The sequence below is a fragment of the Neofelis nebulosa genome, chromosome 1, assembly GCF_028018385.1.
Source record: "Neofelis nebulosa isolate mNeoNeb1 chromosome 1, mNeoNeb1.pri, whole genome shotgun sequence".
NCBI lineage: Eukaryota > Metazoa > Chordata > Mammalia > Carnivora > Felidae > Neofelis > Neofelis nebulosa.
In genome coordinates, this window is record NC_080782.1 from 79,348,867 (window position 1) to 79,373,042 (window position 24,176).

Here is a 24,176-nt window from a genome sequence, read left to right on the forward strand (position 1 = left end):
ACCTACCTGAGGAAATAATTCACTTTTTTAACATATGTCAAAGCTATAGTTTAATGACGGCTTTTAAGTGTAAGGTGACCCAAAAGTTCTTAATTATCTTTAATATAAATGGCCAACTGAGTTGAAATATGGTCTTATAAATAAATCAATTGGTTTGAACCAAGGACCAATGAACTGCAATTTTCATCTTAAGATGGGGCATTTAATGTCTTTTCATGTTTATAAAATAAATCCCTAACCCTACAGAACACCTGAGGTTCTGAATAAATGTATGCAATCACATCTATCCAATCTATGTCTATATCTAAAAACAGTTTAAAGAATGTACTTTCCAAATAAAAACTTTCTCTAACCTATTTTTTCATGTTTGTTCTCATTAAAATGGGTAAGCATGTTTTCTCTAGCGAAAGACAAATAACCTAGAAAAAATTCACAAATCACATATAAGATAAGTTTCCAGCATCCACAATATACAAAAACAAACAAAAATCTCTTAAAAGTCAACAAAAAGACAAATAACCCAATTAAAGAACAGCAAAAGGCTTGAACATTTACCCAAAATGATACACATACAGCCAGTAAAATATGAAAAGATGCTCAGTAACACTAGTAATTAAGGAAATGAAAATATAAACCACAAAGAAATATCACCTCACACCCACTAGGATGGATATAAAAAATGAAAAATAGCAGGGTTCCAGGTCAAAATTATGAGATATGAAGTCTCTGAACTCATCTCCTCCATGGAACACATAAAATTACACCCATTAATAGAACAATCCCTCCTCAAAAAGAACTGAGGGTGGACTGAACAACAATTGAACAACCAAAGGTAGACAGATTGGTGTGGCACCTGAGTGGCTCAGTCAGTTGCACAGCTGACTCTTGATTGTGGCTCGGGTCATGATACCAGGGTCCTGGGATGGAGCTATGTGTTGGGCTTTGCGCTGAGTGTAGAGTGTGTTTAAAATTCTCTTTCCCCCTCTGCCACTCTTCACTACTCATGTTCTCTATCAGAGAGAGAGAGAGAGAGAGAGAGAGAGAGAGAGAGAGAGAGAGAGAGAGAGAGAGAGAAATGGGGAGAGACAGCAAGAGAGACGGAGATATGGTAACAAAGGGAATCCCAACTCCCAATGCTGCCAACAGCAGTGGGGAGGGATAGTACTGACGGAGTGGGAACAGATCTCTCTGTCCTTGGGCACAAAATACAAGCCACAGTTTAAAAGAGCAACTAGCATTTAAAAGAGATAACACTAGAACTCTGCCAACTAACAATCTAATTAAAAAATGGGCAGAGAACCTGAATAGATATTTCTCCAAAGATGACATCCAGATGGTCAACAGACACAGGAAACAATGCTCAACATCACTCATCATCAGGGAAATACAAGTCAAAACCACAATGAGATATAACTTCACACCTGTTAGAATGGCTAAAATCAAGAAGAAAAGAAACAAGTGTTGGCAAGGATATGGAGAAAAAGGAACCCTCTTGCACAGATGGTGGGAATGTAAATTGTTACAGCTACTGTGAAAACAGTATAGGGGTTCCCCAAAAATTAAAAATAGAAATACCACATGATCCAATAATTTCACTATTGTGTGTTTACCCAGGAAAAACAATAGTAATTTGAAAAATATATGCACCCTACATCTATTGCAACATTATTTACAATAGCCAAAACACAGAAGCAACTTAAGTGTCCATCAATAGACAAATGGATAAGAAAAAGTGGTTTGTGTATGTGTATGTATGTATGTATGTATATACATACATAATGGAAAGTTACCCAGCCATAAAAAAAAAAAATATATGAGGTCATGCCATTTGAGGCAACATTTGTGGACCTAGAAAGTATTATTCTAAGTGAAAGAAGTCAGACTAGAAAGGATAAATACCTTATGATTCAACTCATAAATGTAATCTAAAAAAAATGAATAAAGAGAAAGAATCAGAATAATAAATACAGAAAAATTGAGGGGAAGGGAGTGGGGACTGGGTAAAATGGGTGAAGGGGAGAGAAAGATAAGACCTTTAGTTATGGAATTAACCATGGGAATAAAAAGCATAAGGAAAACAGTCAATGATATTTTAATAGCAAAGTAATGGGACAGATGGTAGCTATACTTGGGGTGAGCATAACATAACGTATAAAGTTTTCAAATCACTAAGTTGTACACCTGGAACTAATGTAACATTGTGTGTCAACTATACTCAAATGAAAAATAGCATATGTTGGTGAGTATGTGGGGAAATTTGAACTCTCATACATTGCTACTTAAAATATGAAATGGTTCAGTGACTGTGCATTAGAATTGCATTAGGCAATTCCTTTAAAAGATTAAACATAGAATATGTGACATCACAATTCCATTTCTAGGTATATGTCCCAAAGAATTAAAAACAGATATTCAAACAAATGCATATATATATATATATATATATATATATATATATATATTCATAGAAGCACTAGTCACAATACCAAAAGGTAGAAACAACCCAACTATTCATCAATGGATGAATGCGTAAACAAAAATCAGACACAAAAGGTTACATACTTTATGGTTACACACACACACACATACACATTTTAAAGCTAGATAGAAGTGTTTCCAGATATGTTTTGAAAGTAGATAAAGGTGGTCACACAACACTGTGAAGGTACTAAACACTTCTGAAGGATTCACTCTAAAATAGCTAAATTTTAAGTTATGTGAATTCACTTCAATTAAAAAAATGTTAATGGGATGCCTGGGTGGCTCAGTAGGTTAAGCCTCCGACTTCCACTCAGGTCATGATCCCACGGTCCGTGAGTTCGAGCCCCGCGTCGGGCTCTGTGCTGACATCTCAGAGCCTGGAGCCTGCTTCAGATTCTGTGTCTCCCTCTCTCTCTGACCCTCCCCCGTTCATGCTCTGTCTCTCTCAGTCTCAAAAATAAATAAAACATTTAAAAAATTAAATAAATAAATAAAAATAAATTAAAAAATTAAAAAAACTCCATCTTCCTTTTTTTTTTCAACATTTAACTGCATCTTCAACCTCTCCTCCCATTTTTAAGTCTTATTGAGATATACTTACATATCATAAAATTCACCCACTTGAAAGATGCAATATAATGGTTTTTAGTATATTTTGCAGAGTTCAGCAACCATCAGCACAATCTGATTTTAGAATATTTTCCTAGCCCATTAGCAATCACTTCCCATTTTCTCCTTTCTGTATTCATTCCTCTGGCCAAGGTAAGCAGTAATTTACTTTTTGTGTGTATTAATTTGCCTATCCTGAACATTTCATATAAATGAAATCATATAATATATAGCTTTTTGTTTCTGGCTTCTTTCCCTTAATATCATGCTTTCAAGATTCATCCACACTTAGTAAGTATCGATACTTCATTCACTTTATAGCTGAATGACATTCTACTGTATGAATACCTTATTTTGTTTATTCATCTATTGATAGACATTTGAGTGATTTCCACTTTTTTGGCTACTATTAGTAATGCTGCTATAAACATTTGTGTACAAATTTCTACATGGATCTGATTTTATTTCTCTTGAGGATATATCTAGGGATGGAAGTGCTGAATCATAATACAACTCTATTTAATAATTTGAGGAACTGTCAAACTGTTTTCTATAATAGCTACACACCATTCTACGTTTCTCAGCTTAATATAATTCACCTTCTCTCTCTGTAACCTAAGTTTTGCATCTAAAATCTATCAGTGGAAGACTTTCTTTACCCTTCCTTTTTATGGCGGGGGCCAGATGCTAGGGTACAGGACCATGGGACTGGAGGAAAGTGATGGTACAGAAAAGTAAAATAGTGATTAGGCTATAAAAACATAAAGGCACACATCTTGGCTAAGTGAATTTATAGACAGAAAACTAAACTTTTTACATGCAAATATGAGTAGATTATTATGTACATTCAGGTACAACAATTGATAATTTAAAAGCCTTGGAAGTTATATATTAGGAAATGACTATTATATTATAATGGTTAGAGAAAACCTTCTTGGGACTGGGAGATTAACTACTGAAATGATAGAAGGCAGAAGGTTTGGCAGAAAGGTAAGTGGAAGAACCATGGACATTTGGATCAAAGTATTTAAAATAAAATCTTGGTACAAATTTTCAGGAAATTTGGAAAGTCATTGTATAGTGCAAAGAAGGCAGGTAATCAAGAAGGACTGAAGCCTGTGAGTGAAAAGATTTTAAACCAAGACAGGTGGAAGATGCTGGCTCTGAAGTTTGGCGGCTGACATGCTTGGTTAAGAGAATGATTGATAAAAGTCCACATGTTGCTAAAAAGTTGATTGGAAAATGTTTACAGAAGAATAAAAAATAGATACTTGTGAAAACTGGTCTTTGGTTCTCTTTTGTGTCCATCCTTTATACAGATTGATGAGCAAAGAAAAGAAAATCAATTTAGATGATTAAAAAAAAAAAAAAAAAAAAAAAAAAAAAAAAAAAAAAACCTCTGTCCTTCCAGCCATCCAGACTGGACTGTTGTCTCCAAATACACTTGGTGATAGGAATTACCTGGCAGCAACAAGAAATATCTTTCACTAAACAGAAGGTTTTTCAAAGACCATTCAGTCAAGTAAATGGCTACCTCATTAACCAAACTGGGAAAGATTCCAAATGTTTACAAAATAACTGTATTCAACAGCTACAGGCACATTCTATGCTTTTTTCACGGGCTTTCTCTCTTTTTTAGCTGCATTAAAGCAGCCTACCATTTTCTTAGGTAGCATGCTAGCACACTTTTGTTTTTTATTTTAAACAAAGCATGACTGACAATAATAAAGAAAATTATACATCAATTTCCCCTCACCAAAAACAAATAAAAAAAAAACATATTCAGATACTCCGTGCTTGAGATTGGAGTATGAATTCCAAGCCAATCATTTAAATGAGTTCACCTCATCCTTTGTTTAGTTATGTATGCAAGCTGAACTAGTCAGATTGCAGAAAATGTATAATTACCATGTCTATTCTAGTTCTAAAAATCCCTTTAAATCCTTTCTGCAAATATAATTATTTCAAAAGCAACATTCTGTTTTTAGTCTAAGGTCGTCTACCTTTAAAAAAATACATTACCTACACCTTGATTAGAAAAACAATTGAGTTACTTGGTATTTTTGCAGCAATTTAGAGTATTAAAACAAGACTAGCCTTAAGAAAAAGGGTTTGCCTGGACCCCTCATCTCCACTTAAAACCGACCTTCTATTTTCTGTACACATCTACCCTATGTTCATAGTGACCTCCAATTTCCCCTTATGTTTTGAAGTTAATAGATCAGAATGCAATCCATGACCTTAGGCTTCAGATCCTTCAATTCACCCCACCTTCAAAATGCACCTATTGTCGGCTTTCATTCTACAGATCTTTGTTCTATGAAAGGCACCTTAGTTATCATATTTATTTATGATTTGCTGTTTAGCTTGTCACCACTCCAAAAAAAAAGTGTATTTAAGTCAGAATAGTGACTTTCTATTGAGGGTGTCTTAGATCAAAGAAAATAATCCTGACTGTGGGCATATCAAGACCACTCTAGAGATATTCTGAGAAAAACTTTAGGTAACTGCCTATTCCAATTTTGTATCAGACTGATTGCCTCAGTCTAGAAAATAAATACACATGGTAGCAAATCCTAACAGCAAACCCAAAGAGGCTAAGTCACAGGAGCCGTTCATCACAGTGTTAGGTAATTCTTGAGATTTAGGATGATTGATGTGTTTAATTTAAACTGGCCTGGGTATACAGGATGTGTCCCTGAAATGGTAATAGGGTGAGTGGGTGAGATGGAGGAGGAGACTTTAATGAAAAGCATTTTTGTTTTAAAACTTTCTTGCACATATGTCTTTCAACAATAACAACACAAAAAATGTTTTAATTGCTTCCATATTATACATTTCTATCCTGTTCTCTGAGCTTCTTCTAAAATGCCAATGAGGTAAAACCTGTCTTAAGTCTCAATGCGTAAGACATTCTTTTTCTTTTTCTTTTTTTTTTTTTTAAGTAAAAAAGCCTTTCATACAAAACTCATTTCAGTTTGTTAGGATAGGGGAATCCAAAGCCACATGGATCAGTTAAAGTCCTAATCATGATATGTTAAAATACATTAGTTGAAATAATGGTATTCATACTGGTGGGCTCAATTTTAGTCTTTTATTTAAGGAAAAATACAGAGCAGTTACTGAATTGGAGATACGTGGTACAAAAACAAAGCTTACTGTAATGTAGGACTGTTTGGTTTTCACTATTGATAAAAAAAACTTTATTATATTTGTAATTTAGTATTCTCTCTATTGCATAGTAGAATATGACTGTTGTAGAAGTACTAAACTCTAGTATTAAAATTTGTGCGTATGCAAAATATAGGTAGTTTTGGTAAAGGGAAGACCAAAGGGAATGGTCTGATTCATATGATCATTTTCATGTACTGAGTATTTAACCTCTTCTGTGGGACAAACACTATGCTAGGTTCTGTAAATGACAGTGAGCTCCTTTGAACTTTACAATTTAGATAAGCAAATAAGTATTACTAACAAAAAAGTATCATGAATCAAAATATAATTATGATGTCTATTTAGTACCAGAAGGGAAAATTACAAGGTGCGTTGAGAGCATATGAGATCCTAATGCTAGTCTGGGAAATCAGGAAAGATCTCCCTGAGGAAGCGTTATCTGAGCAAGTTCTGAAAGTTGGCAGATAGCTACATGATGGGTTAAAAATTGGAAGAAGAGCACTATAGGAAGAGGATCCAAATGGGCAAAATGTGATATATTCAAGACAATGAAAGATAGTGATGATGCCTGGAGAATAATGGACTATAAGGAGAATGTGGAACATGAAGATTAAAGTGTAGGCAGAAAACAAATCAAAGAGAACCTATTACACCTCACCAGAGATGTTGTTTTCCATCCTAACATCAGTGAAAAAAATGATTAAAATGTTTTCATCGGGACCTAGCATGGACACGTATTCACATTAACATCCTCCTGGCTTGGTCACAGATAATGAATGGAAACTTATCCAGAGTCAAAGTGGCAAATTAGTTTAAAAGCTATTGTATTAACTCAAAGGAAAGGATGGTATCTTCAGCTTTAATGGCGATGGCCAACTGGGAGAATATGAAAAGACTTAAGAAATATTCAAGAGATAGGGGTGCCTGGGTGGCTCAGTCAGTTGGGCGTCCGACTTCAACTCAGGTCAAGATCTCACAGTTCATGAGTTTGAGCCCCTGTCAGGCTCTGTGCTGACACAGCTTAGAGCCTGGAGCCTGCTTCGGATTCTGTGTATCCCTCTCTCTCTCTGCCCATTCCCCACTCACACTCTGTCTCTCTCTGTCCCAAAAATAAATAAATGTTAAAAAGAAATTTTTAAAAAGAAACATTCAAGAGATAATGTAGACAGAATTAAGTGAAGGGTAAATGAAAAAGGTGCAAGTTTCAGAGAAAAATGTAGGTTTTTGTCTTGTACAACTGGATGAAAGTTGTGTCATTTGCTGAAATAAAAAAAATATCTGGGGGAAATATGGTTTTGTAAGATAGTGAGCTCAATTTTGGTCATATTTATATTAAATTTCCTTTGAGACATCCAAGAGGAAATGTATTTTAATATATAAAGTTTAGAAAGTAAATCTGGGCAAGAGATACAAACTGAGATCATTGGCATATACATGGCAAAACATGAATATGGAGAGAAGTTCTAGGATGGAATATTTAGGAACTAAATATTGAGAAGCTATATGAAAAGATAAGCTAGCAGGAAAGATTGATTGTGAGATTTTACAGAATACTGTTAGGCCTCCTAAAGAACTTTCTGGATGTAGTAAAAGCTGCAAATATACACAATCAGTGAAGATGAAACAAAAATGTGTTGTACTATTAAGATAGGATGGAAAATTTAAGATAATTGATCTTTGTTCAACTCCATAAGCATACATATGAAAACTGGTAAACCCAAAACAAATGGAAATTAAGCTTTCCTTCTTACAGTGAATTTGAGAAGTGAATCCATAAAGATTGAAAATTTCTCTGTTAGTTGTGACTTTCAGAGTGTCCAAAGTCAGTGTTGTAAGATTGAAACAAATACACCAAAGATGTTGCTTGGGCTTAAAGAAACCAACAAAAATAGGGCATTCCATGATGTTCTGTGTCAGTTGAAAATGTATGTGTTTCCATCTTTTTTCCATTTGCTTAATCTTCTATATTTTTAGAACTAATTCTTCTCCAAGATTTCTGGCAGGAGTGTGAATCTTGTACACATTCACGCAAAGTCATCAAGCAGGCTAAATTTTCTCTTGGGGATAACCATTCTGGAGTCCACTGTCCTCCACCTTTAAAATGCACTGGATGATTTTTATACTGTATCAACAGGGTAACAGTTATACTGTAACTGTTTTTGCAGAAATTATATTTATCAGTATCCTGGCAATTTTGGCTGTTTTCTGAGTCCCATGTTTTCTCATTTCTTTTTGTTCCAGTTTTATTGAGTTATAACTGACATAGAATATTGTTTATGTGTAGAATATAATGACTTGATATATGTATATATTGCAAAATTATTACCATAGTAAGTTTATTTAACACCTATCACATCACATAGTTAGAATTTTTTTTCTCCCTGTTCTGTTTGGGCATCACCAGCTCTCAGTCACCCTTTTTCTTTAAATAATCTCCTTCCCCAGAGATAAAATCTGCCCAGGAGCTACAAAACTGATTGCTATAGCATTGGGAACAGTGCAAGAAGGCAAAAGTGCTTCTCTCTGTTTTGAATGAGGAATTAATTCCTATATTCAATATGGCACCCCTGACCTCCATTATGCTTGTTGCTCAAGAGTCAGAGTCCCTCTGGTTCAGTCTTCTCAGAGTAGCCTTCCTTTCTTCTTTTGGATTGAGGAAAAGCAGTTACCAGACTACAAGTGGTGGCAGAAAAAACTGATGAGTCTTCTTATCCAAAATTTTTACCAGTTCTGTCTTCAAAACACCCTATACTTTTGCTTTCATTGTTATTTGGTGCTTCTAATTTCTGAGTCTAATGTGTATTCTGAAATATAAACTATCTCCAGCTGCCTTAATTTTGTTACTTTGGTTGACATTTTTAATCTTCTTTCCAGTGTCCAAAATGTTATTGACATTTTATTGCTCCTCTAGATTAATCTTCTCTTTTATTACTTTTTTAATGAACAGCACTTACTTTGAACCACCATTGCTTTAAGCACTTCACAAATATTAAATTATTTTGTATCTGAAACATTCCTATGGGATAGACATCATAATTTTCCCCATTTTACAGATGAGGAAACTGATGCTAAGAAAAGATTAAGTAAATTGCCCAAGGTCACAATTGCTGTCGAGGGTCATAAAGGCAGCAAATGCAAACTCAGGATTAAAACCCAAGTCAGTCGCCTCTGAAATCTATGGTCCTAACCATTGCTCTAACAGACTCCTAATGTACATGATTTGGTAATTCTAGGATTCCTAATAAGCATCTTGTTCCCATATTTCTAAATACCAAAAGAGGGCAAACTATTCCTGTAAGTTACTTTTAACTTTATAAGTTTTGTTTATTTATTCTTTTAGTGTCCATTCTATCATGTTTGATCAGAAATCTTGATAGTTCTTCAAATAAGATAAGAATATTCTAAATATAGGCTCTATTCATATTTAAAATCTTGTGGTGTTGAGGCACCTAGGTGGCTCAGTCAGTTAAGCATCCAACTCCTGGTTTCCGTTCAGGTCATGATCTCAAGGTTTGTGACTTCAAGACCCACATCAGGCTCTGTGCTGACTGTGTAGAGCCTGCTTGGGATTCTCTCTCTCTCTCTCTCTCTCTCTCTCTCTGCTCCTTCCCCACTTATGCTGTCTCTGTCTCTTAAAATAAATAAACTTTAAAAAACTTATAAAATCTTGTGGTGCTGCATACAGGTAATACTCAACATGTCAAATTGCATCAGAAGTAATGAAAAATACTGACTTCAAACTAATTCTTTCATTTCACCCTAGGAATTTCTTTCAAACTCCACATTAACCCAAAGCATTAATTCCCTATTAAATGAGGTACTACATTACCATACTTAAAATAGAAAAGGGATATAAAAATACTGTATTAGCCAGACTCATCTGTTTTCAGATTTTACAGGTGTTAAAATAATAAAAGGTGACCAGGACTGAAAAAAAAAATACTGAAAACACGTCAAAAGTTGAAATTTGGGGTGTTCTAGTTCTAGGGGCAAAGTCATGGTGGTTGAGGGAGCAGACCTGGCTGGTGAAAGTCCACTAAAGCTCAGAGAAAGGTACAGTATTCCTGAGCACCTTCTCCTTTGTCACCAGTCAATACTTGAGGGATCTGTTTCCCCATAGTGAGGCCCAGGCAAGCACTTTGCTCAGAACCTCAAAAGGTAGGGACTTTGATGAAAATATGATATCCTCAGGCCAAGGTCACCTGGAAAAGGATCACAGAAGACATGTCTATTCTTATAACTGATCTTGGTATGAAACATGACCCAAATATATTTGGCACCTTGCAAAATGAACGGTTTCGAAAAAGAAGTCTTGCCAATGATCATAACATAAATTATATAATCCAATGCCTTATTTGACACCAAAATGTAAAGATATTTTATTGTGTCATCATGCAAAAAGATGAAACTTACAAAGTTCCAAAAATAATCGTTAGGGATTTTGTTTGAAATTGCATTAAAATAACTGGGAGAACAAATAGATTTGAAAACTACAAGATGCATGACTTGGTCACTGCATATTCTTTTTCTGAAAAACTATTTCTTCAACCAAAGCATAAAGTGCAATGGAATGACTTAAGCAGTCTAAGAGGAAGTGAATTTGGACAGATAGTGAAAAAATGGATTTATTGAAGGGAAATGATCCTTTTTCATTTGGCAAATAGAAGAGCCAAAATCATTTAGGTTAGTAAACAGCCATAAATCTCATTTTTTTTAGATTATTTTCAGGTTTTTTTGTCTGAAGAACTTGAGTATTATTTCCAAGAACCAGATAGGAGGTATCTTGATTTAAGTTGAAATAAAATAATATTTATAAAATTTGATGTTCTTAGAAATGTGAATTTCCTTCATGAGAAACTTTTCAGTAATGCCTGTAATTTAGACTATAAAATTTTTAATGTTTGTTTTATTTATTTTATTTATTTTGAGAGAGAGAACATGTGTGGGAAAGGAGCAGAGAGAAGGAGAGAAAGAATCCCAAGCAGACTCCGCACCATCACCACAGAGCCTGATGTAGGGCTCAAACTCATGAACCCTGAAATCTTAACCTGAGCCAAAGTCAAGATTCAAACGCTGAACTGAATAAGCCACCAAAGTGCCCCCAGATTAAAAACATTTTTTTAAGCTAATACAGCAAACTCCCACTAAAACTAAGCTCCCAGCTTCATAGTATTTTGCAATATTGGCATAAACTTTTTAGAATTATAACATTATAAACAGAAATTAAGTGAACTACATAATACTCCCTAATATGCTTTCCCTCTTTTTTTTATCTCCCTATCACTTCCCCCTCCAAGAATTAACCATTAATATAACTCAGTACTTATTATTCCCATGCATAATTTATATTTTAACTACATTTGTGTTGCATATTTTCAAACTTTATAGAAAATATATCCTATATATTCTTCCATGTATTATTATTCACCAAAATAAGTATTGTTCAAATTGATACATTAACTCTACTTTAATCTTTTTCATTATTGTCTGGTTTCATTGGTTGAATGTAACAAAATCTATTTATGCATGCACAAATTTAGACATTTAGATCATTTTAATTTATTCACTATTATAATTAATGCTATAATGAACATTCTTATGTATGCCTCCTTGTGTACAAGAATTTAAAATTCTCCATGGCAGGGTTTCTCAAACTTATTATTATTAACATTTTGTGCTGGAAAATTCTTTGTTGTTGGAGTTGGGAGTGAGGGAACTGTCCTGAGCATCATAGAATGTTTCAAAGCATTCATGATCTCTACCCACTAGTATTCCCAATACTATGATGAACAAAAATGTCTCCAGACATTGCCAAATGTCCTCCGGGGGGGGGGGGGGAATGGTTCTGGTGAAAACCACTACTCTAAAATACACACATTTAAGTCTAATTGCTGTTTTGTAGACTATACATATATGTACTTTACTAAATATTGCCAAATTGCTCTACAAAATAGTTGTAGAAATTTCCTTTGCAAGCACATGTTCCATTTCTAGATTTCACTGTAAAATATTTCTAACATTCAAAATAATAGGTATAATACAGATGTAAGACATCAGTAACAATAATAAATGAACACCATGTATTCTCAAACTGGTTTAAGAAATACAGCATTGTGGGGCACCTGGGTGGCTTAGTCAGTTAAGCATCCAACTCTCAGTTTTGGCTCAAGCCATTATCTCATAGTTTCTACAGTTTGAGCCCCATATCTCTCTGCCCCTCCCCTGCTTGCACTCTCTCCATCTCTCAAAATAAATAAACTTCAAGGAAAAAAAGAAAGAAAAAAAGAAAGAAAGTAAGAAAGAAAGAAAAGAAAAGAAACAAAGAAAAAAGAGAAAGAAAAGAAAAGAAAAGAAAAGAAAAGAAAAGAAAAGAAAGAAAGAAAGAAAGAAAGAAAGAAAGAAAGAAAGAAAGAAAGAAAGAAAGAAAGAAAATGAAAGAAAGAAAGACAGCATCATACTATCTTGGAAGTTATTAATCCCTTTATGGTGCTACCCTTCTTCCTCACTCCTCTTTTCCCCAGAGCCACCAGCATCTCAATTTTTCTATACATCATTTCTTTTCTTTTCATTCCACAGACAACCATGTATCTAAATGTGATGTTTTTCATATTTTCCATATACTTTTCAGTTTTACATACATGAATTCATACTTTTATAACTTGTTTTTTGTTCAACCTCATGATTTTTGCTCATCATTATCATTTTGAATTTTATCAATATTCATGTAGATAGCTATAATTCATTCATAAACAAAATATGTGATTATAGACCCTTTGCATTAGAGTCTCCAGAATACTAATAAAAAGTTCAGGGGCACCTCAGTGGCTCAGTTGGTTGAGCATCTGAAGGTTAACTAGAATTATTATGTAATTTATAAATACATCTAAAATCTCTAAACCAAAGCTCAAATAAAAACAAAAGACTACAAACAGTGGAGCAAAATGGTCTTCAGTGATCCTTTACTCAAATCCTGACATTTTACACATAAATCATTGAAACCCAAAGCAATTAAATGACCAGGTTTTATAAACATACCAGTTTCTAAAATGTTTAGAATTTCCCAATTCCCAATCATGTTTCTTTCCAATCATCAACTCGCCTCTGCTGCAATCACTTCAGGGTAAAAACTGTTTTCTACACCTTTTCCTGCCCTTCTATTTGACCTAGTACGCAGTATCATGCTTTACATATAGCAGAGTGAAAAGCAAATGTTTCAACATATTTGGAGTTTTGTCTCATTTAACTATGGCTAATTTTAGCTGACAGAACATCTTAATCTTAGTTGATTATCCAAAGAACATCAAAGGGAAATAGCTTTTACATCAGGAATGCACTTGAATTCATCTTCTGTGGAAATGTATGACCTAAATATATGCCTCCTCCTTGAATGTCTTGAGTATGTTCATCACTTAGCAGTGCCTTTATGGATGATAGAGACAAGAGTCCCACGAGGCAGATGGCTTTTTCAGGATAGCAGTTATAAAGATATGCTACCTTTAAAAAACAAAGTACAAAGAAGGAAAAGAAATTGATATATTTATGAGCTCTCAGAGGTGGAAGAAAATAACTTGGTAATGATAGTATAATAAGGTATTAGTCTGTGCACTTTGCCCACTCAGTTCTAACCAACTAAGGAACAGCTACAAAAATGATAATTATATGCATAAATGGTATGGAATGTTATTAAACCTGGCATTTTAAAAGTGTTCTTTCATTCCTCTGAAAAGCACAGGTAAATGAAAAGGGATGTGAGACTTCTCACAGAGCTAAATAAAGTCAGACAAGAGTTAGATGACTCATTTAACATATTGAGGAAAATGACATGACAGAATGCATTTCTAATCTGTGTGACATAAAGGGAAACAGAATTATTTTGGGTGATGTTCAGTGGTTTCCACATACATGGCAGAAGGAAATTCTGTAATTAATTCACAACCCAGAATTAACTTTTCAGTCAAGCTATGACCAGGAACAGAAAGCATGGTGTCCCTACCATGGTGCTCCATCTGCTACCACTCATGAGCTCTCAAAGGAAAAAAGTTGTCCTTTGCTTAAGGATAACATGGACTCCAGGACTTATTACGTGAGAGGTGCATGGGTGGCTCAGTCAGTTAAGTGTCTGACTTTGGCTCGGGTCATGATCTCGCTGCTCTTGAGTTTGATCTCAGGTGATGATCTCTCTGCTCCTGAGTTTGAACCCCGCATCTGGCTCTGTGCTGACAGCTCAGAGTCTGGAGCCTCCTTCGGATTCTGTGTCTCTCCCCCCTCCCCTGTCTTTCTCTCTCTCTCTCTGCCCCTCCCCTAAATCAGCTTTGTCTCTGTCTTCCCCTCCCTCCCTCCCTCTCTCTGTCTCAAAAATAAACAATTAAAAAAAATTAAAAAAGGATTATTATGTGGAGATAAACTACAATTAAGCACACTGCTATCTCAACGTCTTCATAATATTTTACAAGGAATCAGATAATCACTTACACGCCTCTTCTCCACCTCCCTCCCCCCTTTTAATTGAACATAATTTTTACATCACCCAATGAACTTACTTCCTTCTATGTGCCAGACACTGTGCTAGACTTCACTAGGCATCAGGGATATGTCATAAACAAAGCAGATATATTCCCATCATTAAATAGACATTAAATGAATACTGAATAGTTTCATTTGCCCATGAGGAGAAAAAGCCATGTATTTTTGGAAAGGAATAAATCTAGAAAAAGTAAGAGGTAACCAAACTGGTACTGTATTTGTTTTTCACTTCAGGTTGTATCTTATTCTTCTGCAGGATCAAGAGAAATAAATAAGTTCAGTATCAGTTTCCATAGCACAGAGTAATTTAATTTGAAGGTAAGGACAGAGACTTTATTTTGTTTATCACTATACCCCCTTTGCATAGCAAAGAACTTGGTACACAGTAGATGTTCAAAAGTCTATGTTAAAAAGAGCATTTTCAGAATGATAGCATAAGGACTTCCAGAAATCTGTTCCTTTATAAAAGCAATGATAAAACTGACAAAAAAAAAAAATCGGTGAATATTGAATTTTTCTGAGCTATGGAAATTAACTAAAGGCTTACAACAATCCCAGGAGTGCTTACTCTAGAAAAATGACTAAATCTCACTAGGAACACATTTTGTTGAGTTTTAAATTACACTGTTCTCATTTCTCTCTCAACAACTCCACAGAACGTTGAAAAGCAGCAGCCTTGGAATCATAGTAGGTGTGAAAAACAGCATTCTAGAAACAAATGGAGGGGTCAGAATGTACTGAAGCCTCTCCCCTAAAAAATCCTACCCAAAGAGAATTACTTGATCTGTCTGGAAAATTATTGGAAAAGTCCCATTTGTAGGGCTTATCTTTGTTTGACCTGACACAATATTGTGAGGAAAATTTAGTCCTCCAGGCATTGTGGAAAACAACCAATGGCAATTGTTTCCCATTACAGCCGTCTGAGGCAGCAGTAAGAGTTGAGGCCGGCAAGAGGCTGTCAAAAAAAAAAAAAAAAAAAAAAAAAAAAAAAAAAAAAACAACTTCAAAGGAGTATCTGAAAAATGAGATGTTCAAGTTTTGAAAAGTTTCAACATTTTTGTGCAAATATAGAAGATCATGTATATGTGCAGGGTAGGGCAGATGCCTGAGAAAGACTTGAAAAGGCTGTAATCCCTGACCACTGGCTGACAGTGAGACTCTTTGCAAACAAGTTATGGAAGCTAAGGCAGAGTTAATCAGTATACCTGGTTTCAGAGTTTCCTGATTTTTATAGATTTGATGACGGTACCAGCTCACACGTTAGCTTGCTCCTTTGAAGCAGCTTTCTTTTGACTCCAGCAAGAAATTCAAGTTGGAATTTCCTATCAACCCAGCACTCAAGTGTCCACAGCAGTTGTAGAACCTGACTACACCATCTTAACCAACCACACCACCCTAGAGCACTTAACTGTTTATTCATGGTAGACAATGGGACCACCTATGATATCTGCTGTTGTAACCTGGATATTGAACACCCTACCTACACCAACCTCAAAAGCCCACTAGCCAGATGGTGGCAAATGAAGCCACTGTCATCCTTCATTTTGATGGTTTCCCCAATGTGGATCCTACAGAGTTCCAAAGCAATCTGGCATGCTATTCCTACATCCACTTTCCCAAGGTGACCTATTCACTTATTGTCTCAGCTGAAAAGGTCTACCATAAGCAGCTCTCAGAAGCATTAAAGCATTCACTAGCACACACAGAGACTTTCAGCAAAAGGTGAAAGACTTAATCATTCAATCCTTTTAAGAAAGCCTCTCTCCAATCATTAGGGAACATGAAGTTAACTTAGAGACTAGGGGGTCCACACATAACAAAGAACACAACCTTTAGGAAGTTAGTCCACTCACTAATTAATTAGAAACTCACTAAGGAAACAAAGAACAACAGTAACAATAATTAGCAGCGATGAGAAAACTCTAGAACTCTGTTGTTTTAAATGTTCAGTGTTCAAATACAGCATAATTATGAGACATGAAAAAAAAAAAAAGGAAAATGTGGCCTATATTATAGGGGGAAGAAAAGCAGTCAATAGAAACTGTCCATGAGAAAGCCCAGATGTGTCCTTGACAAAGACCTTAAATCAGCTATTATAAATACATTCAAAACTAAATATATTCCAAATATTTTTAAAACTAAAGAAACATCAATATAATAAAAAGTTCATAAGAGAAACTTGAGCAAAAGAAAAAACATCCTATGAACTGAAAAATAGGTCAGTTGAGGTTATCCAGTCTAAAAAACAAAAAAGAAAAAGAATGAAGAGAAATTATCAGAGCCCAAAAAATCAGTGATATACCATCAAGCATAGTAACATATGCATGGAGAGAATTTCAGAATAAAAGAAAAGGGGGAAAGGGACGGCAAGATTATGATAGAGTGGCCCAAACTTCCCAAGTTTGGTGCAAATTAAGCTACCCATTCAAGAAGTTCTATGAACTCCAATTAGTATAAACTTAGATACAAACCTAAGCACATGATAGTTAAAATAGCAAAAGACAAGGACAGAAAGAGAATCCTGAAAGCAGTAAAAGACATCTAACTCCACACATGAACGGGGTACTCAATAATATTAGTACCTGTTCAAAGACAAAAATACATTGAAAGCTAAAGGATGAAAAAAGATATTCCCTGTTAATAGTAACAGAAAGAGAGCTAGGTACCAGTATCATGCAAAACAGACTTGAAAACAAAAAGTTTTCCTAACAATAAAAAAACCCACATTTTATAATGGTATAAGTTACAATCTATCAGGAACACAATTATAAAAACGTGTTTTTATCTTTTTACAAAATATAGTGCCCTTTCAATAATAGAATCCCAAAATACATGGAATAAAAACTGACAAATTTGAAGGGAGAAATAGAAAAGTAAAAAGTAATAGTTGGAGGTTTCGAAACTCTCCTCTTCATAATGAAAGGAACTAGGCAGAATAAACATGGAAATAGAACACTTTAATACATTAAGAACCAATTGGACCTCACACATATCTGTATCACAGTTCACCTAAACACACACACACACTATACACATTTTTCTCTAGTACATGTGCAATGTCCTCCAGATAAGTCATGAAACAAACCTAAATTAAAAAGATTTAAATCACGAATAGTATATTCTCCAAAGCACATAGTAATCAAAATAAATGTAATAATAGAAGGAATTTGGGAAATTTCATGAGTGCATGTAAATTAAAAATGCATTCCTAAAACACAAATGTGTCAAAGAATCATAAGAAACATTAGAAAATACTTTGAGATGAATTAAAATGAAAATACAACATATCAGCACCTAGTGGTTGCCTCTAAACCAACGCTTTCATTTATAGCTATAAATATCCACATGAAAAAAGAAGTCAGGACGAGGGGATGGGCAAAGTGGATGATGCAGAGTGGAAGATGCAGGCTTCCAGTTATGAAGTCACAGTGATAAAAAGTACAACGCAGGAAATATACTCAAGGATATCATTATAGCATTGTACGTCAACTGATGGTAGCCACACTTTTGGTGAACATAAGGTGTAGACTTGTCAAATCACTATGTTGTATCCTTGAAACTAATACAGCACTGTGTGTCAACTATATTTTAATTTTAAATAAAAGCCAAATCAGGGCAACTGGGTGGCCCAGTCGGTTAAGCCTCTGACTCTTGGTTCAGCTCAGGTCATGACCTCATGGTTCCTGTGTTTGAGCTCCACATTGGGCTCTGCACTGTCAGCATGGAGCCTGGTGGGGGTTTTCTCTCCCTCCCTCTCTCTCTGCCCTCCCCAACTGGTCCTCTCTCTCTCACACACAAAATAAATAAATGAACTTAGATATATAGATAGAGAGATAGAGAGATTAAGCCAAAGCACTAACCTAACCTTCCAGGTTAAAAAAGAAGAGAAAAAACCAAAGCAAGTAGAAAGAAGGAAAAAATTAACATTAGAGCAAAAACAACTGAAACAAAAAAACAGAAAAGTCAGTGGAGATAATAAATGAAATCAAAAGTTAATTATCATACATGATGTCAAAACTCACTACAAAGTTATAGTAGTAGTGACACTATAGTCAAGACACTATAGTATTAGTGTATGGGTAGACATAACATACAGACCAATGCGGTAGAATTCAGAGTCCAGAATCCCTACAGTTATGCTAAAATGATTCTCAACAAGTTTGCCAAGTCAACTAAATTGAAAAAAGAATGGTCTTGTCAACAAATGGTGTTGGGATAAGGGGATAGTCACATGTAAAAAAAGAAGCAGGATTTTTACCTATGTCATGCCATATATCAAAATGAACTCAAAATGGTTTCTCAACCTAAATATAGGAGCTAAAACTATAAAAAATTATTGAAAACTTTGGGGTAAGTTTTTTGTCTGGGGGTGATATTCAGAGACATATTTATTTTCATCTTGTTAAATTTGCATCTACTTACTCAAGAAATCAAGCTCATTAGTGATAGAATTAAAAGTAAAAACTCCAAAGCTTAAGATCCTTCAATGAGACCCCACTGCCCTCAAAGAAAACAAACAAAAAAGGCAAGTTACCTATTTTTATTAGAGTAAAACATACCTAATATAAATCATCATTGTTTATATGCAAAGTACTTCATATAGTTTGATTTTTTAAGAGAAAAATAAATTCTGTCACTGTTTATAGTTACCTTTAATATTTTAATTTGAAAACTGATGTCTCATCTATATTATTCCTTTCCTCTACACACCATCTCCTACTATGTTAAATTTCTGACCATTCTTTCTTCATGCTACATATGTTAAGAGTTTTCATGTGTGATTCTGCCTAGAATCATTCTTCTGTTTTCAACTGCAAAATTACTATTTATACTTTTTGATGTAATTTATGGGCTACCTCTATAGGATTTCCTGTTCTTTAGACAGCTGGTCACACCCTACTGTCTACTTCCAGAGCACTTTCTGTAGCACTGATTGTCCACTGTATTAGAATTGCTTACTTATTTCTCTCCTCTACCAAACAATAAGTATTGGGAGAGCATGGCTTGTGAATAACACTTTTTATCTGTCAGTGCCTAGTATATAGTAGGTATACAATAACCTTTTGTGGGAAAAAAAAACCATATTTACTCAATTTAATAAGAAAATTGCAGCATTTAAAAAAGCTATTTCCTAAAATATGGGTATCTCAGATTGTACGCATTAGAGTTTGAGGAGAATACAAGGACAGAGTTTGTTTTGTATAGAGCTACATAAATAGAACACCGTTTACTAAATCATAAGAATATGTATATGTAATTACCTTAAATTGAATAATGACGAGATAGGGTTCAGAGGCAAAGCCTTTACTAATAAAATATTATCAGGGTTTTTTTTTCCATTAGTTATTATTGGAATGTCCACGAACATTTAAGTTTCAAAGATTAAAATATAAGAATATCTTTCTCAGCCATAAAAAGGAATGAAGTTTAGATTTATCCTAAGTGAAATAAGCCCAACATAGAAGGTCAAATATTGTATTATTGCAGTTACATGAAGTACATAGAAAAGGCAAATTCATGGAGGTAGAAAGTAGAAGAGAGGTTACCAGGAGCTGGGGCAAAGCGGAAAGAGAGATCTATTGTTTAATAAGCACAGATTTTTTGCCAGGTGATGAAAATGGTTTGGATACAAATAATAGTAGTGGTTATACAACGCTGTAAATGTATTTAATGCCAATTAATTCTACACTTGTGAGTAGTAAAATGATATTAATATATCATTTATTTATATATTTATATCATGTATTAATATATATATTTTTACCACAATAAAAGATGATGTTAAAATAAAACAATTTAGGTAAAAACAGAAATTAAAATATCATTTATAATCCCTTCATGAAAAACTACAGCAACATTTTGATATAAAATCTTTCTTTCTGCACATTTATAGTTTTAATACAAATGAAAATATATGCTGCATATGAATTTTTATTAAACAATAAACATATTCCCATGTCATTAAAAAATTAAGGCTAAATAGTGATGCCAGATAAGACGAGAGGGCTTTGTATTAGCAGACCTGCACGATAGGAAATATTAAAGGAAGTTCTTCATGTAGAAGGAAAATATTTACTAAAAACTTGGATCTACACAAAGGAATCAAGAGTGCTAGAAAACATAAATATGTGGTTAATAGGAAAGACTTTTCCTCTCATTTTTAATTTCCTTTAAATTGAATAATTCATTTTGAATATGTGAAACCAAAAATATAGAAATGTATATTACCCAATTCAAAAAACATTATTTTATATAGATTTTTGATACTTAACCTTTCATGTTATTACATGTCAGGCATGTTATGAGAAACTTACTGGAAAGTTGGAAAGTCTTACAGAAAAGTTGCTCTTTCTGAATCAGGATGGATTTTAAGAAGAAATTGAAAAATGTTTCAAATCCACTCAATGAGAAGCAAAATTCGCTTAAACATTTTGCACATACATTTTGTGACATTATTATATCGGAAAAATCTCCAGACCTGCAAAATAAAACTTCCATTTCTTAAAAAATGATGCACCCAAGTTTCTTTTATAGACACATAACATGTGCATGTGCATATTTGCGCACACACGCACACACACACACACACACACACACACACACACACACACACATACTCAGCTTAAATTACAAGAAGACATGTGCAATTCAGGGTAAAAAGAAGGACAAAGGAATTTCAATGCATCAGGGCCCAGAAAGATCTCTGCCTGACAACAAAGAATAAGCCTATTTTAAATAGTAGGTAATTTTCACCCTCCTCATGGTAGCGACCAGATGGCTATATGAGGTATAATGTATTAAAGTAACACACATGGGAGAAGTTGCCAAATACATCCAACTAGAACTAAATGGGATATGGTTGCACTGTACAACAGAATTCAACATGCCTCCTCACGGTTTTAGCCAAAAAAAAATCCCTGTTAATTTACTTCTGTAACAAAGACTGGCAACCCTCCCTGGTAGTGATTTAGAATGTTACCCGTAAATTTCTTTGCTTTTAATGGTACCTGACAGGTCTGGGACTTTTATACTTTGATTTCAGTGGTGATTCATGTTATCAATCACATGTTATTTGATTGAAAAATGAAGACCTTGTAACTTTATTCCTTTGTTTTACTGTGAAGAGGGTGGGAAGGTTTACATAGGCTGTAATTTGGAAAAGAATCAACTTCATGGGCTAGCATTCAGCCACAAAGAAAACATGATTAGCATTATCCAAAGTCAACAAAATCCTTATGCTAAAGCTTAACCACACCAGAAATGTTCACAGCCACTGTGAGATAAGGTTTTCAAAATATTGAGCCCCAAAATAAATCCCTTGAGTTCCTACTTACTTACATTATTCTAGTATGCTCCTCCAACTAAAACTAAAATCCCCACACGAAATTCCCCCACACAAAAAGAACGTAATGCTAATTATCTTTCCCTTCAAAGACTGGGACCTGGATAATACTTTAGAATCTCCTGAGAAGTCATCAAGCAATTGAGGCCTCTGGCCTTTGTCATCTAAATCAAGAAGGAATCATGCATCAAATACCTTTAAAAAATACATTTCATTCTATAAATATTTGAAGGTTGAAGATTCAACATGTTAAAAATTCAACTATGTGACCAAAAGTAAGGAAATCCTATATGGATATTCCTCTAGGCTTCCAGCAGTAGCGAAATTAAATAGGAGATCTTAAATACCTGTGTCTCACTTTTTCAAGATAATCAGGAAACAAAAGCTGGTCCTAGTTAACTCTAAAAAGTTACTTTCCTGACCAAAAGAAAAAACATTAGAATTGGGTGGGTGGCAGAGGGGATTTTTCTATGGAATATGTAATTTTTTATGGAATACGTATGGAATTTAATTAAATGACTAAGATTAGGTTAGTATCCCTATTTGTAAATATCTAAGTCATGGGATCTCAGATGTAATGAAACAGACAAATGGCTAGAAAGACAATGAAGAAATAAGAAAACTAAAGTCTTGATCAGAATGGCAAAAGAGCAGGTGAAGAACACCTCTGGAAGGACAAGTGGAAGAATAGCATGTCTTATACTATACATTTACCTAGACAGTATTATGTGTCACCCCCAGTCAGATACTCTAAGATTCTATATTCTTACTGTTGCTGGATCATCTTTTCAGGATAATGATTTAATCTATTACCTAAACCTATACTTTGTCATCCAAAATTAGTGTATCTTGCCTTTCCCCAAACTCAATTTAAGAAATAAACTCCCATAGGGGCGCCTGGGTTGCGCAGTCGGTTAAGCGTCCGACTTCAGCCAGGTCACGATCTTGCGGTCCGTGAGTTCGAGCCCCGCGTCAGGCTCTGGGCTGATGGCTCCGAGCCTGGAGCCTGTTTCCGATTCTGTGTCTCCCTCTCTCTCTGCCCCTCCCCCATTCATGCTCTGTCTCTCTCTGTCCCAAAAATAAATAAAAAAACGTTGAAAAAAAAATTTAAAAAAAGAAATAAACTCCCATAGACTTCTCTCCAATTCTCTTCCTTTGTCACATAAAATTTTGTCACCAATTATATCTGTCAGTGAAAAAGATTACTGACATTTTTCCATAACACTCATTAAGCCTTCTGTGAGTTTTCTGAAGTTTTACTTAGAGAATTTAAAAACTTACCAATAGTGATTTTACTTCTAGTTATAGAACTATTTTTCTCTGCATAACTATTTAGTGTAATTGAACCCATAGAGAGAGAAATGGAAGACTGGCACTTCAAAAGAAAATGTCAAATCAATTACCTTTTGGAGACATGTTATTTAAATAATTATGCAATACTACATTACAGTTTTATTTCCTGTTCTGATCGAGATTTTCTTTGATTTATCATTGTTCCTTTTTATTGGCTGATAATTTCACTAGAATGCTAAGATTATGTATCTTCTTAATCATACCATCTATTATGTAGAATATTCTTTCTTCATGGAAATGTCCTTCATTCATCACTCCAGCTTTGTTTCAACCTGGATCTTGTTATTATGTGTCTATGCCCTAGGATATTTCATATTAATATTTTCAGTGGTATTTAGGAAATAAGATGTTTTCTTATGAAATGTATGCCACGTTCTGAAGGAGACCTATTTCTCTCATGTGGGAGAGAACTTCCAAATGGTCTCATCTCATCCCCTCACAGCTTCTGCCTTTTCATACAAGAATACCCTTCCTAGCCAATAGTTTTCTTGAGTAATGCTCAAGGTAGCTCAAATTCTATTCCCTTCTATCCTGTGCTCTTCTTGCACAGAAGACTCATGTATTATTATGTTCCTGTGCGTGTTGTGTATAAATTAGGATTCTAAATCCCACTTCCAGCAAGGACACCTTATCAGTACCTACACACGAGACCTGCCAAGTTCTTAATGAGGTCCACTGCATTAAATCAGTGTTG